The sequence below is a fragment of the Aegilops tauschii genome, chromosome 2 (genome assembly GCF_002575655.3).
Source record: "Aegilops tauschii subsp. strangulata cultivar AL8/78 chromosome 2, Aet v6.0, whole genome shotgun sequence".
In the NCBI taxonomy this organism is placed as follows: Eukaryota; Viridiplantae; Streptophyta; class Magnoliopsida; order Poales; family Poaceae; genus Aegilops; species Aegilops tauschii.
Genome location: NC_053036.3, coordinates 647,119,087 through 647,133,058, shown reverse-complemented (window position 1 = coordinate 647,133,058; position 13,972 = coordinate 647,119,087).

Below are 13,972 nucleotides of genomic sequence, written 5' to 3'. Positions count from 1 at the left end.
TCAGGAGTTCAAATAAGTTTTAAAAAATGAAATCCCTTTGTAACAGACGAGTTTCCGTATGAAGTCCTGATACTTTGAAAGAGATTCTCCGTTTTGTACACGAAGTGCATCCAGTTTTTGCCGTAACCCTCTCAACTTTCTTGCACATGCTATGTGGATGAAATGATGATACCATGCCAACTTTCAACCTTTTCAGAGTTCATTTGAAATGCTTTTCAATTTTAGGGTCTTATAGCTCAAAATAATTAGTAAATGCATGAAAAATAACAAATGAAGTCAGAAAGGATTGAAACATGATGATGTGGCTTTGAATGGTGCATTTTGAACACACAAAAAGTCAGGAGTTCAAATAAGTTTTTAAAAATGAAATCCCTTTGTAACAGACGAGTTTCCGTATGAAATCCTGATACTTTGAAAGAGATTGTCCGTTTTGTACACGAAGTGCATCCAGTTTTTGCCGTAACCCTCTCAACATTCTTGCACATGCTATGTGGATGAAATGATGATACCATGCCAACTTTCAACCTTTTCAGAGTTCATTTGAAATGCTCTTCAATTTTAGGGTCTTATAGCTCAAAATAATTAGTAAATGCATGAAAAATAACAAATGAAGTCAGAAAGGATTGAAAAATGATGATGTGGCTTTGAATGGTGCATTTTGAACACACAAAAAGTCAGGAGTTCAAATCAGTTTTAAAAAATGAAATCCCTTTGTAACAGACGAGTTTCCGTATGAAATCCTGATACTTTGAAAGAGATTGTCTGTTTTGTACACGAAGTGCATCCAGTTTTTGCCGTAACCCTCTCAACTTTCTTGCACATGCTATGTGGATGAAATGATGATACTATGCCTACTTTCAACCTTTTCAGAGTTCATTTGAAATGCTTTTCAATTTTATGGTCTCATAGCTCAAAATAATTAGTAAATGCATGAAAAATAACAAATGATGTCAGAAAGGATTGAAAAATGATGATGTGGCTTTGAATGGGGCATTTTGAACACACAAAAAGTCAGGAGTTCAAATAAGTTTAAAAAAATGAAATCCCTTTGTAACAGACGAGTTTCCGTATGAAATCCTGATACTTTGAAAGAGATTGTCCGTTTTGTACACGAAGTGCATCCAGTTTTTGCCGTAACCCTCTCAACTTTCTTGCACATGCTATGTGGATGAAATGATGATACCATGCCAACTTTCAACCTTTTCAGAGTTCATTTGAAATGCTTTTCAATTTTAGGGTGTTATAGCTCAAAATAATTAGTAAATGCATGAAAAATAACAAATGAAGTCAGAAAGGATTGAAAAATGATGATGTGGCTTTGAATGGTGCATTTTGAACACACAAAAAGTCAGGAGTTCAAATAAGTTTAAAAAAATGCAATCCCTTTGTAACAGACGAGTTTCCGTATGAAATCCTGATACTTTGAAAGAGATTGTCCGTTTTGTACACGAAGTGCATCCAGTTTTTGCCGTAACCCTCTCAACTTTCTTGCACATGCTATGTGGATGAAATGATGATACCATTCCAACTTTCAACCTTTTCAGAGTTCATCTGAAATGCTTTTCAATTTTAGGGTCTCATAGCTCAAAATAATTAGTAAATGCATGAAAAATAACAAATGAAGTCAGAAAGGATTGAAAAATGATGATGTGGCTTTGAATGGTGCATTTTGAACACACAAAAAGTCAGGAGTTCAAATCAGTTTTAAAAAATGAAATCCCTTTGTAACAGACGAGTTTCCGTATGAAGTCCTGATACTTTGAAAGAGATTGTCCGTTTTGTACACGAAGTGCATCCAGTTTTTGCCGTAACCCTCTCAACTTTCTTGCACATCCTATGTGGATGAAATGATGATACCATGTGAACTTTCAACCTTTTCAGAGTTAATTTGAAATGCTTTTCAATTTTAGGGTCTTATAGCTCGAAATAATTAGTAAATGCCTGAAAAATAATAAATGAAGTCAGAAAGGATTGAAAAATGATGATGTGGCTTTGAATGGTGCATTTTGAACACACAAAAAGTCAGGAGTTCAAATAAGTTTTAAAAAATGAAATCCCTTTGTAACAGACGAGTTTCCGTATGAAGTCCTGATACTTTGAAAGAGATTGTCCGTTTTGTACACGAAGTGCATCCAATTTTCACCGTAACCCTCTCAACTTTCTTGCACATCCTATGTGGATGAAATGATGATACCATGCTAACTTTCAAACTTTTCAGAGTTCATTTGAAATGCTTTTCAATTTTATGGTCTTATAGCTCAAAATAATCAGTAAATGCATGAAAAATAACAAATGAAGTCAGAAAGGATTGAAAAATGATGATGTGGATTTGAATGGTGCATTTTGAACACACAAAAAGTAAGGAGTTCAAATAAGTTTTGAAAATTGAAATCCCTTTGTAACAGACGAGTTTCCGTATGAAATCCTGATACTTTGAAAGAGATTGTCCGTTTTGTACACGAAGTGCATCCAGTTTTTTCCGTAACCCTCTCAACATTCTTGCACATCCTATGTGGATGAAATGATGATACCATGCCAACTTTCAACCTTTTCAGAGTTCATTTGAAATGCTTTTCAATTGTAGGGTCTTATAGCTCAAAATAATTAGTAAATACATGAAAAATAACAAATGAAGTCAGAAAGGATTGAAAAATGATGATGTGGCTTTGAATGGTGCATTTTGAACACACAAAAAGTCAGGAGTTCAAATAAGTTTTAAAAAATGAAATCCCTTTGTAACAGACGGGTTTTCGTATGAAATCCTGATGCTTTGAAAGAGATTGTCCGTTTTGTACACGAAGTGCATCCAGTTTTTGCCGTAACGCTCTCAACTTTCTTGCACATCCTATGTGGATGAAATGATGATACCACGCCAACTTTCAACCTTTTCAGAGTTCATTTGAAATGCTTTTCAATTTTATGGTCTCATAGCTGAAAATAATTAGTAAATGCATGAAAAATAACAAATGAAGTCAGAAAGGATTAAAAAATGATGATGTGGCTTTGAATGGTGCATTTTGAACACACAAAAAGTCAGGAGTTCAAATAAGTTTAAAAAAATGAAATCCCTTTGTAACAGACGAGTTTCCGTATGAAATCCTGATACTTTGAAAGAGATTGTCCGTTTTGTACACGAAGTGCATCCAGTTTTTGCCGTAACCCTCTCAACTTTCTTGCACATGCTATGTGGATGAAATGATGATACCATGCCAACTTTCAACCTTTTCAGAGTTCATTTGAAATGCTTTTCAATTTTAGGGTCTTATAGCTCAAAATAATTAGTAAATGCATGAAAAATAACAAATGAAGTCAGAAAGGATTGAAAAATGATAATGTGGCTTTGAATGGTGCATTTTGAACACACAAAAAGTCAGGAGTTCAAATAAGTTTTAAAAAATGAAATCTCTTTGTAACAGACGAGTTTCCGTATGAAGTCCTGATACTTTGAAAGAGATTGTCCGTTTTGTACACGAAGTGCATCCAGTTTTTGCCGTAACCCTCTCAACTTTCTTGCACATGCTATGTGGATGAAATGATGATACCATGCCAACTTTCAACCTTTTCAGAGTTCATTTGAAATGCTTTTCAATTTTAGGGTCTTATAGCTCAAAATAATTAGTAAATGCATGAAAAATAACAAATGAAGTCAGAAAGGATTGAAAAATGATGATGTGGCTTTGAATGGTGCATTTTGAACACACAAAAAGTCAGGAGTTCAAATAAGTTTTAAAAAATGAAATCCCTTTGTAACAGACGGGTTTCCGTATGAAATCCTGATGCTTTGAAAGAGATTGTCCGTTTTGTACACGAAGTGCATCCAGTTTTTGCCGTAACCCTCTCAACTTTCTTGCACATCCTATGTGGATTAAATGATGATACCATGCCAACTTTCAACCTTTTCAGAGTTCATTTGAAATGCTTTTCAATTTTATGGTCTTATAGCTCAAAATAATTAGTAAATGCATGAAAAATAACAAATGAAGTCAGAAAGGATTGAAAAATGATGGCTTTGAATGGTGCATTTTGAACACACAAAAAGTCAGGAGTTCAAATAAGTTTTAAAAATGAAATCCCTTTGTAACAGACGAGTTTCCGTATGAAATCCTGATGCTTTGAAAGAGATTGTCCGTTTTGTACACGAAGTGCATCCAGTTTTTGCCGTAACCCTCTCATGTTTCTTGCACATCCTATGTGGATGAAATGATGATACCATGCCAACTTTCAAACTTTTCAGAGTTAATTTGAAATGCTTTTCAATTTTAGGGTCTTATAGCTCAAAATAATTAGTAAATGCATGAAAAATAACAAATGAAGTCAGAAAGGATTGAAAAATGATGATGTGGCTTTGAATGGTGCATTTTGAACACACAAAAAGTCAGGAAATCAAATAAGTTTTAAAAAATGAAATCCCTTTGTAACAGACGAGTTTCCGTATGAAATCCTGATACTTTGAAAGAGATTGTCCGTTTTGTACACGAAGTGCATCCAGTTTTTGCCGTAACCGTCTCAACTTTCTTGCACATGCTATGTGGATGAAATGATGATACCATGCCAACTTTCAACCTTTTCAGAGTTCATTCGAAATGCTTTTCAATTTAGGGTCTTATAGCTCAAAATAATTAGTAAATGCATGAAAAATAACAAATGAAGTCAGAAAGGATTGAAAAATGATGATGTGGCTTTGAATGGTGCATTTTGAACACACAAAAAGTCAGGAGTTCAAATAAGTTTTAAAAAATGAAATCCCTTTGTAACAGACGAGTTTCCGTATGAAGTCCTGATACTTTGAAAGAGATCGTCCTTTTGTACACGAAGTGCATCCAGTTTTTTCCGTAACCCTCTCAACTTTCTTGCACATGCTATGTGGATGAAATGATGATAGCATGCCAACTTTCAACCTTTTCAGAGTTCATTTGAAATGCTTTTCAATTTTAGGGTCTTATAGCTCAAAATAATTAGTAAATGCATGAAAAATAACAAATGAAGTCAGAAAGGATTGAAAAATGATGATGTGGCTTTGAATGGTGCATTTTGAACACACAAAAAGTCAGGAGTTCAAATAAGTTTAAAAAAATGAAATCCCTTTGTAACAGACGAGTTTCCGTATGAAATCCTGATACTTTGAAAGAGATTGTCCGTTTTGTACACGAAGTGCATCTAGTTTTTGCCGTAACCCTCTCAACTTTCTTGCATATCCTATGTGGATGAAATGATGATACCATGTGAACTTTCAACCTTTTCAGAGTTCATTTGAAATGCTTTTCAATTTTATGGTCTTATAGCTCAAAATAATTAGTAAATGCATGAAAAATAACAAATGAAGTCAGAAAGGATTGAAAAATGATGATGTGGCTTTGAATGGTGCATTTTGAACACAGAAAAAGTCAGGAGTTCAAATAAGTTTTAAAAAATGAAATCCCTTTGTAACAGACGAGTTTCCGTATGAAATCCTGATACTTTGAAAGAGATTATCCGTTTTGTACACGAAGTGCATCCAGTTTTTGCCATAACCCTCTCAACATTATTACACATGCTATGTGGATGAAATGATGATACCATGCCAACTTTCAACCCTTTGAGAGTTCATTTGAAATGCTTTTCAATTTTAGGGTCTTATAGCTCAAAATAATTAGTAAATGCATGAAAAATAACAAATGAAGTCAGAAAGGATTGAAAAATGATGATGTGGCTTTGAATGGGGCATTTTGAACACACAAAAAGTCAGGAGTTCAAATAAGTTTAAAAAAATGAAATCCCTTTGTAACAGACGAGTTTCCCTATGAAGTCCTGATACTTTGAAAGAGATTGTCCGTTTTGTACACGAAGTGCATCCAGTTTTTGCCGTAACCCTCTCAACTTTCTTGCACATCCTATGTGGATGAAATGATGATACCATGCTAACTTTCAACCTTTTCAGAGTTCATTTGAAATGCTCTTCAATTTTAGGGTCTTATAGCTCAAAATAATTAGTAAATGCATGAAAAATAAAAATGAAGTCAGAAAGGATTGAAAAATGACGATGTGGCTTTGAATGGTGCATTTTGAACACACAAAAAGTCAGGAGTTCAAATAAGTTTTAAAAAATGAAATCCCTTTGTAACAGACGAGTTTCCGTATGAACTCCTGATACTTTGAAAGAGATTGTCCGTTTTCTACACGAAGTGCATCCAGTTTTTGCCGTAACCCTCTCAACTTTCTTGCACATGCTATGTGGATGAAATGATGATACCATGCCAACTTTCAACCTTTTCAGAGTTCATTTGAAATGCTTTTCAATTTTAGGGTCTTATAGCTCAAAATAATTAGTAAATGCATGAAAAATAACAAATGAAGTCAGAAAGGATTGAAAAATGATGATGTGGCTTTGAATGGGGCATTTTGAACACACAAAAAGTCAGGAGTTCAAATAAGTTTAAAAAAATGAAATCCCTTTGTAACAGACGAGTTTCCCTATGAAGTCCTGATACTTTGAAAGAGATTGTCCGTTTTGTACACGAAGTGCATCCAGTTTTTGCCTTAACCCTCTCAACTTTCTTGCACATGCTATGTGGATGAAATGATGATACCATGCCAACTTTCAACCTTTTCAGAGTTCATTTGAAATGCTTTTCAATTTTATGGTCTCATAGCTGAAAATAATTAGTAAATGCATGAAAAATAACAAATGAAGTCAGAAAGGATTGAAGCATGATGATGTGGCTTTGAATGGTGCATTTTGAACACACAAAAAGTCAGGAGTTCAAATAAGTTTAAAAAAATGAAATCCCTTTGTAACAGACGAGTTTCCGTATGAAGTCCTGATACTTTGAAAGAGATTGTCCGTTTTGTACACGAAGTGCATCCAGTTTTTGCCGTAACCCTCTCAACTTTCTTGCACATGCTATGTGGATGAAATGATGATACCATGCCAACTTTCAACCTTTTCAGAGTTCATTTGAAATGCTTTTCAATTTTAGGGTCTCATAGCTCAAAATAATTAGTAAATGCATGAAAAATAACAAATGAAGTCAGAAAGGATTGAAAAATGATGATGTGGCTTTGAATGGTGCATTTTGAACACACAAAAAGTCAGGAGTTCAAATAAGTTTAAAAAAATGAAATCCCTTTGTAACAGACAAGTTTCCGTATAAACTCCTGATACTTTGAAAGAGATTGTCCGTTTTGTACACGAAGTGCATCCAGTTTTTGCCGTAACCCTCTCAACTTTCTTGCACATCCTATGTGGATGAAATGATGATACCATGCTAACTTTCAACCTTTTCAGAGTTCATTTGAAATGCTCTTCAATTTTAGGGTCTTATAGCTCAAAATAATTAGTAAATGCATGAAAAATAACAAATGAAGTCAGAAAGGATTGAAAAATGACGATGTGGCTTTGAATGGTGCATTTTGAACACACAAAAAGTCAGGAGTTCAAATAAGTTTTAAAAAATGAAATCCCTTTGTAACAGACGAGTTTCCGTGTGAAATCCTGATACTTTGAAAGAGATTGTCCGTTTTGTACACGAAGTGCATCCAGTTTTTGCCGTAACCCTCTCAACTTTCTTGGACATGCTATGTCGATGAAATGATGATACCATGCCAACTTTCAACCTTTTCAGAGTTCATTTGAAATGCTTTTCAATTTTAGGGTCTCATAGCTCAAAATAATTAGTAAATGCATGAAAAATAACAAATGAAGTCAGAAAGGATTGAAAAATGATGATGTGGCTTTGAATGGTGCATTTTGAACACACAAAAAGTCAGGAGTTCAAATAAGTTTTAAAAAATGAAATCCCTTTGTAACAGACGAGTTTCCGTATGAACTCCTGATACTTTGAAAGAGATTGTCCATTTTCTACACGAAGTGCATCCAGTTTTTGCCGTAACCCTCTCAACTTTCTTGCACATGCTATGTGGATGAAATGATGATACCATGCCAACTTTCAACCTTTTCAGAGTTCATTTGAAATGCTTTTCAATTTTAGGGTCTTATAGCTCAAAATAATTAGTAAATGCATGAAAAATAACAAATGAAGTCAGAAAGGATTGAAAAATGATGATGTGGCTTTGAATGGGGCATTTTGAACACACAAAAAGTCAGGAGTTCAAATAAGTTTAAAAAAATGAAATCCCTTTGTAACAGACGAGTTTCCCTATGAAGTCCTGATACTTTGAAAGAGATTGTCCGTTTTGTACACGAAGTGCATCCAGTTTTTGCCGTAACCCTCTCAACTTTCTTGCACATCCTATGTGGATGAAATGATGATACCATGCTAACTTTCAACCTTTTCAGCGTTCATTTGAAATGCTCTTCAATTTTAGGGTCTTATAGCTCAAAATAATTAGTAAATGCATGAAAAATAACAAATGAAGTCAGAAAGGATTGAAAAATGATGATGTGGCTTTGAATGGTGCATTTTGAACACACAAAAAGTCAGGAGTTCAAATAAGTTTTAAAAATGAAATCCCTTTGTAACAGACGAGTTTCCGTATGAAATCCTGATGCTTTGAAAGAGATTGTCCGTTTTGTACACGAAGTGCATCCAGTTTTTGCCGTAACCCTCTCATGTTTCTTGCACATCCTATGTGGATGAAATGATGATACCATGCCAACTTTCAAACTTTTCAGAGTTAATTTGAAATGCTTTTCAATTTTAGGGTCTTATAGCTCAAAATAATTAGTAAATGCATGAAAAATAACAAATGAAGTCAGAAAGGATTGAAAAATGATGATGTGGCTTTGAATGGTGCATTTTGAACACACAAAAAGTCAGGAAATCAAATAAGTTTTAAAAATGAAATCCCTTTGTAACAGACGAGTTTCCGTATGAAATCCTGATACTTTGAAAGAGATTGTCCGTTTTGTACACGAAGTGCATCCAGTTTTTGCCGTAACCGTCTCAACTTTCTTGCACATGCTATGTGGATGAAATGATGATACCATGCCAACTTTCAACCTTTTCAGAGTTCATTCGAAATGCTTTTCAATTTAGGGTCTTATAGCTCAAAATAATTAGTAAATGCATGAAAAATAACAAATGAAGTCAGAAAGGATTGAAAAATGATGATGTGGCTTTGAATGGTGCATTTTGAACACACAAAAAGTCAGGAGTTCAAATAAGTTTTAAAAAATGAAATCCCTTTGTAACAGACGAGTTTCCGTATGAAGTCCTGATACTTTGAAAGAGATCGTCCTTTTGTACACGAAGTGCATCCAGTTTTTTCCGTAACCCTCTCAACTTTCTTGCACATGCTATGTGGATGAAATGATGATAGCATGCCAACTTTCAACCTTTTCAGAGTTCATTTGAAATGCTTTTCAATTTTAGGGTCTTATAGCTCAAAATAATTAGTAAATGCATGAAAAATAACAAATGAAGTCAGAAAGGATTGAAAAATGATGATGTGGCTTTGAATGGTGCATTTTGAACACACAAAAAGTCAGGAGTTCAAATAAGTTTAAAAAAATGAAATCCCTTTGTAACAGACGAGTTTCCGTATGAAATCCTGATACTTTGAAAGAGATTGTCCGTTTTGTACACGAAGTGCATCTAGTTTTTGCCGTAACCCTCTCAACTTTCTTGCATATCCTATGTGGATGAAATGATGATACCATGTGAACTTTCAACCTTTTCAGAGTTCATTTGAAATGCTTTTCAATTTTATGGTCTTATAGCTCAAAATAATTAGTAAATGCATGAAAAATAACAAATGAAGTCAGAAAGGATTGAAAAATGATGATGTGGCTTTGAATGGTGCATTTTGAACACAGAAAAAGTCAGGAGTTCAAATAAGTTTTAAAAAATGAAATCCCTTTGTAACAGACGAGTTTCCGTATGAAATCCTGATACTTTGAAAGAGATTATCCGTTTTGTACACGAAGTGCATCCAGTTTTTGCCATAACCCTCTCAACATTATTACACATGCTATGTGGATGAAATGATGATACCATGCCAACTTTCAACCCTTTGAGAGTTCATTTGAAATGCTTTTCAATTTTAGGGTCTTATAGCTCAAAATAATTAGTAAATGCATGAAAAATAACAAATGAAGTCAGAAAGGATTGAAAAATGATGATGTGGCTTTGAATGGGGCATTTTGAACACACAAAAAGTCAGGAGTTCAAATAAGTTTAAAAAAATGAAATCCCTTTGTAACAGACGAGTTTCCCTATGAAGTCCTGATACTTTGAAAGAGATTGTCCGTTTTGTACACGAAGTGCATCCAGTTTTTGCCGTAACCCTCTCAACTTTCTTGCACATCCTATGTGGATGAAATGATGATACCATGCTAACTTTCAACCTTTTCAGAGTTCATTTGAAATGCTCTTCAATTTTAGGGTCTTATAGCTCAAAATAATTAGTAAATGCATGAAAAATAAAAATGAAGTCAGAAAGGATTGAAAAATGACGATGTGGCTTTGAATGGTGCATTTTGAACACACAAAAAGTCAGGAGTTCAAATAAGTTTTAAAAAATGAAATCCCTTTGTAACAGACGAGTTTCCGTATGAACTCCTGATACTTTGAAAGAGATTGTCCGTTTTCTACACGAAGTGCATCCAGTTTTTGCCGTAACCCTCTCAACTTTCTTGCACATGCTATGTGGATGAAATGATGATACCATGCCAACTTTCAACCTTTTCAGAGTTCATTTGAAATGCTTTTCAATTTTAGGGTCTTATAGCTCAAAATAATTAGTAAATGCATGAAAAATAACAAATGAAGTCAGAAAGGATTGAAAAATGATGATGTGGCTTTGAATGGGGCATTTTGAACACACAAAAAGTCAGGAGTTCAAATAAGTTTAAAAAAATGAAATCCCTTTGTAACAGACGAGTTTCCCTATGAAGTCCTGATACTTTGAAAGAGATTGTCCGTTTTGTACACGAAGTGCATCCAGTTTTTGCCTTAACCCTCTCAACTTTCTTGCACATGCTATGTGGATGAAATGATGATACCATGCCAACTTTCAACCTTTTCAGAGTTCATTTGAAATGCTTTTCAATTTTATGGTCTCATAGCTGAAAATAATTAGTAAATGCATGAAAAATAACAAATGAAGTCAGAAAGGATTGAAGCATGATGATGTGGCTTTGAATGGTGCATTTTGAACACACAAAAAGTCAGGAGTTCAAATAAGTTTAAAAAAATGAAATCCCTTTGTAACAGACGAGTTTCCGTATGAAGTCCTGATACTTTGAAAGAGATTGTCCGTTTTGTACACGAAGTGCATCCAGTTTTTGCCGTAACCCTCTCAACTTTCTTGCACATGCTATGTGGATGAAATGATGATACCATGCCAACTTTCAACCTTTTCAGAGTTCATTTGAAATGCTTTTCAATTTTAGGGTCTCATAGCTCAAAATAATTAGTAAATGCATGAAAAATAACAAATGAAGTCAGAAAGGATTGAAAAATGATGATGTGGCTTTGAATGGTGCATTTTGAACACACAAAAAGTCAGGAGTTCAAATAAGTTTAAAAAAATGAAATCCCTTTGTAACAGACAAGTTTCCGTATAAACTCCTGATACTTTGAAAGAGATTGTCCGTTTTGTACACGAAGTGCATCCAGTTTTTGCCGTAACCCTCTCAACTTTCTTGCACATCCTATGTGGATGAAATGATGATACCATGCTAACTTTCAACCTTTTCAGAGTTCATTTGAAATGCTCTTCAATTTTAGGGTCTTATAGCTCAAAATAATTAGTAAATGCATGAAAAATAACAAATGAAGTCAGAAAGGATTGAAAAATGACGATGTGGCTTTGAATGGTGCATTTTGAACACACAAAAAGTCAGGAGTTCAAATAAGTTTTAAAAAATGAAATCCCTTTGTAACAGACGAGTTTCCGTGTGAAATCCTGATACTTTGAAAGAGATTGTCCGTTTTGTACACGAAGTGCATCCAGTTTTTGCCGTAACCCTCTCAACTTTCTTGGACATGCTATGTGGATGAAATGATGATACCATGCCAACTTTCAACCTTTTCAGAGTTCATTTGAAATGCTTTTCAATTTTAGGGTCTCATAGCTCAAAATAATTAGTAAATGCATGAAAAATAACAAATGAAGTCAGAAAGGATTGAAAAATGATGATGTGGCTTTGAATGGTGCATTTTGAACACACAAAAAGTCAGGAGTTCAAATAAGTTTTAAAAAATGAAATCCCTTTGTAACAGACGAGTTTCCGTATGAACTCCTGATACTTTGAAAGAGATTGTCCGTTTTCTACACGAAGTGCATCCAGTTTTTGCCGTAACCCTCTCAACTTTCTTGCACATGCTATGTGGATGAAATGATGATACCATGCCAACTTTCAACCTTTTCAGAGTTCATTTGAAATGCTTTTCAATTTTAGGGTCTTATAGCTCAAAATAATTAGTAAATGCATGAAAAATAACAAATGAAGTCAGAAAGGATTGAAAAATGATGATGTGGCTTTGAATGGGGCATTTTGAACACACAAAAAGTCAGGAGTTCAAATAAGTTTAAAAAAATGAAATCCCTTTGTAACAGACGAGTTTCCCTATGAAGTCCTGATACTTTGAAAGAGATTGTCCGTTTTGTACACGAAGTGCATCCAGTTTTTGCCGTAACCCTCTCAACTTTCTTGCACATCCTATGTGGATGAAATGATGATACCATGCTAACTTTCAACCTTTTCAGCGTTCATTTGAAATGCTCTTCAATTTTAGGGTCTTATAGCTCAAAATAATTAGTAAATGCATGAAAAATAACAAATGAAGTCAGAAAGGATTGAAAAATGACGATGTGGCTTTGAATGGTGCATTTTGAACACACAAAAAGTCAGGAGTTCAAATAAGTTTTAAAAAATTAAATCCCTTTGTAACAGACGAGTTTCCGTATGAAATCCTGATACTTTGAAAGAGATTGTCCGTTTTGTACACGAAGTGCATCCAGTTTTTGCCGTAACCCTCTCAACTTTCTTGCACATGCTATGTGGATGAAATGATGATACCATGCCAACTTTCAACCTTTTCAGAGTTCATTTGAAATGCTTTTCAATTTTAGGGTCTCATAGCTCAAAATAATTCGTAAATGCATGAAAAATAACAAATGAAGTCAGAAAGGATTGAAAAATGATGATGTGGCTTTGAATGGTGCATTTTGAACACACAAAAAGTCAGGAGTTCAAATAAGTTTTAAAAAATGAAATCCCTTTGTAACAGACGAGTTTCCGTATGAACTCCTGATACTTTGAAAGAGATTGTCCGTTTTGTACACGAAGTGCATCCAGTTTTTGCCGTAACAATCTCAACTTTCTTGCACATGCTATGTGGATGAAATGATGATACCATGCCAACTTTCAACCTTTTCAGAGTTCATTTGAAATGCTTTTCAATTTTAGGGTCTTATAGCTCAAAATAATTAGTAAATGCATGAAAAATAACAAATGAAGTCAGAAAGGATTGAAAAATGATGATGTGGCTTTGAATGGGGCATTTTGAACACACAAAAAGTCAGGAGTTCAAATAAGTTTAAAAAAATGAAATCCCTTTGTAACAGACGAGTTTCCCTATGAAGTCCTGATACTTTGAAAGAGATTGTCCGTTTTGTACACGAAGTGCATCCAGTTTTTGCCGTAACCCTCTCAACTTTCTTGCACATCCTATGTGGATGAAATGATGATACCATGCTAACTTTCAACCTTTTCAGAGTTCATTTGAAATGCTTTTCAATTTTATGGTCTTATAGCTGAAAATAATTAGTAAATGCATGAAAAATAACAAATGAAGTCAGAAAGGATTGAAACATGATGATGTGGCTTTGAATGGTGCATTTTGAACACACAAAAAGTCAGGAGTTCAAATAAGTTTTTAAAAATTAAATCCCTTTGTAACAGACGAGTTTCCGTATGAAATCCTGATACTTTGAAAGAGATTGTCCGTTTTGTACACGAAGTGCATCCAGTTTTTGCCGTAACCCTCTCAACTTTCTTGCACATGCTATGTGGATGAAATGATGA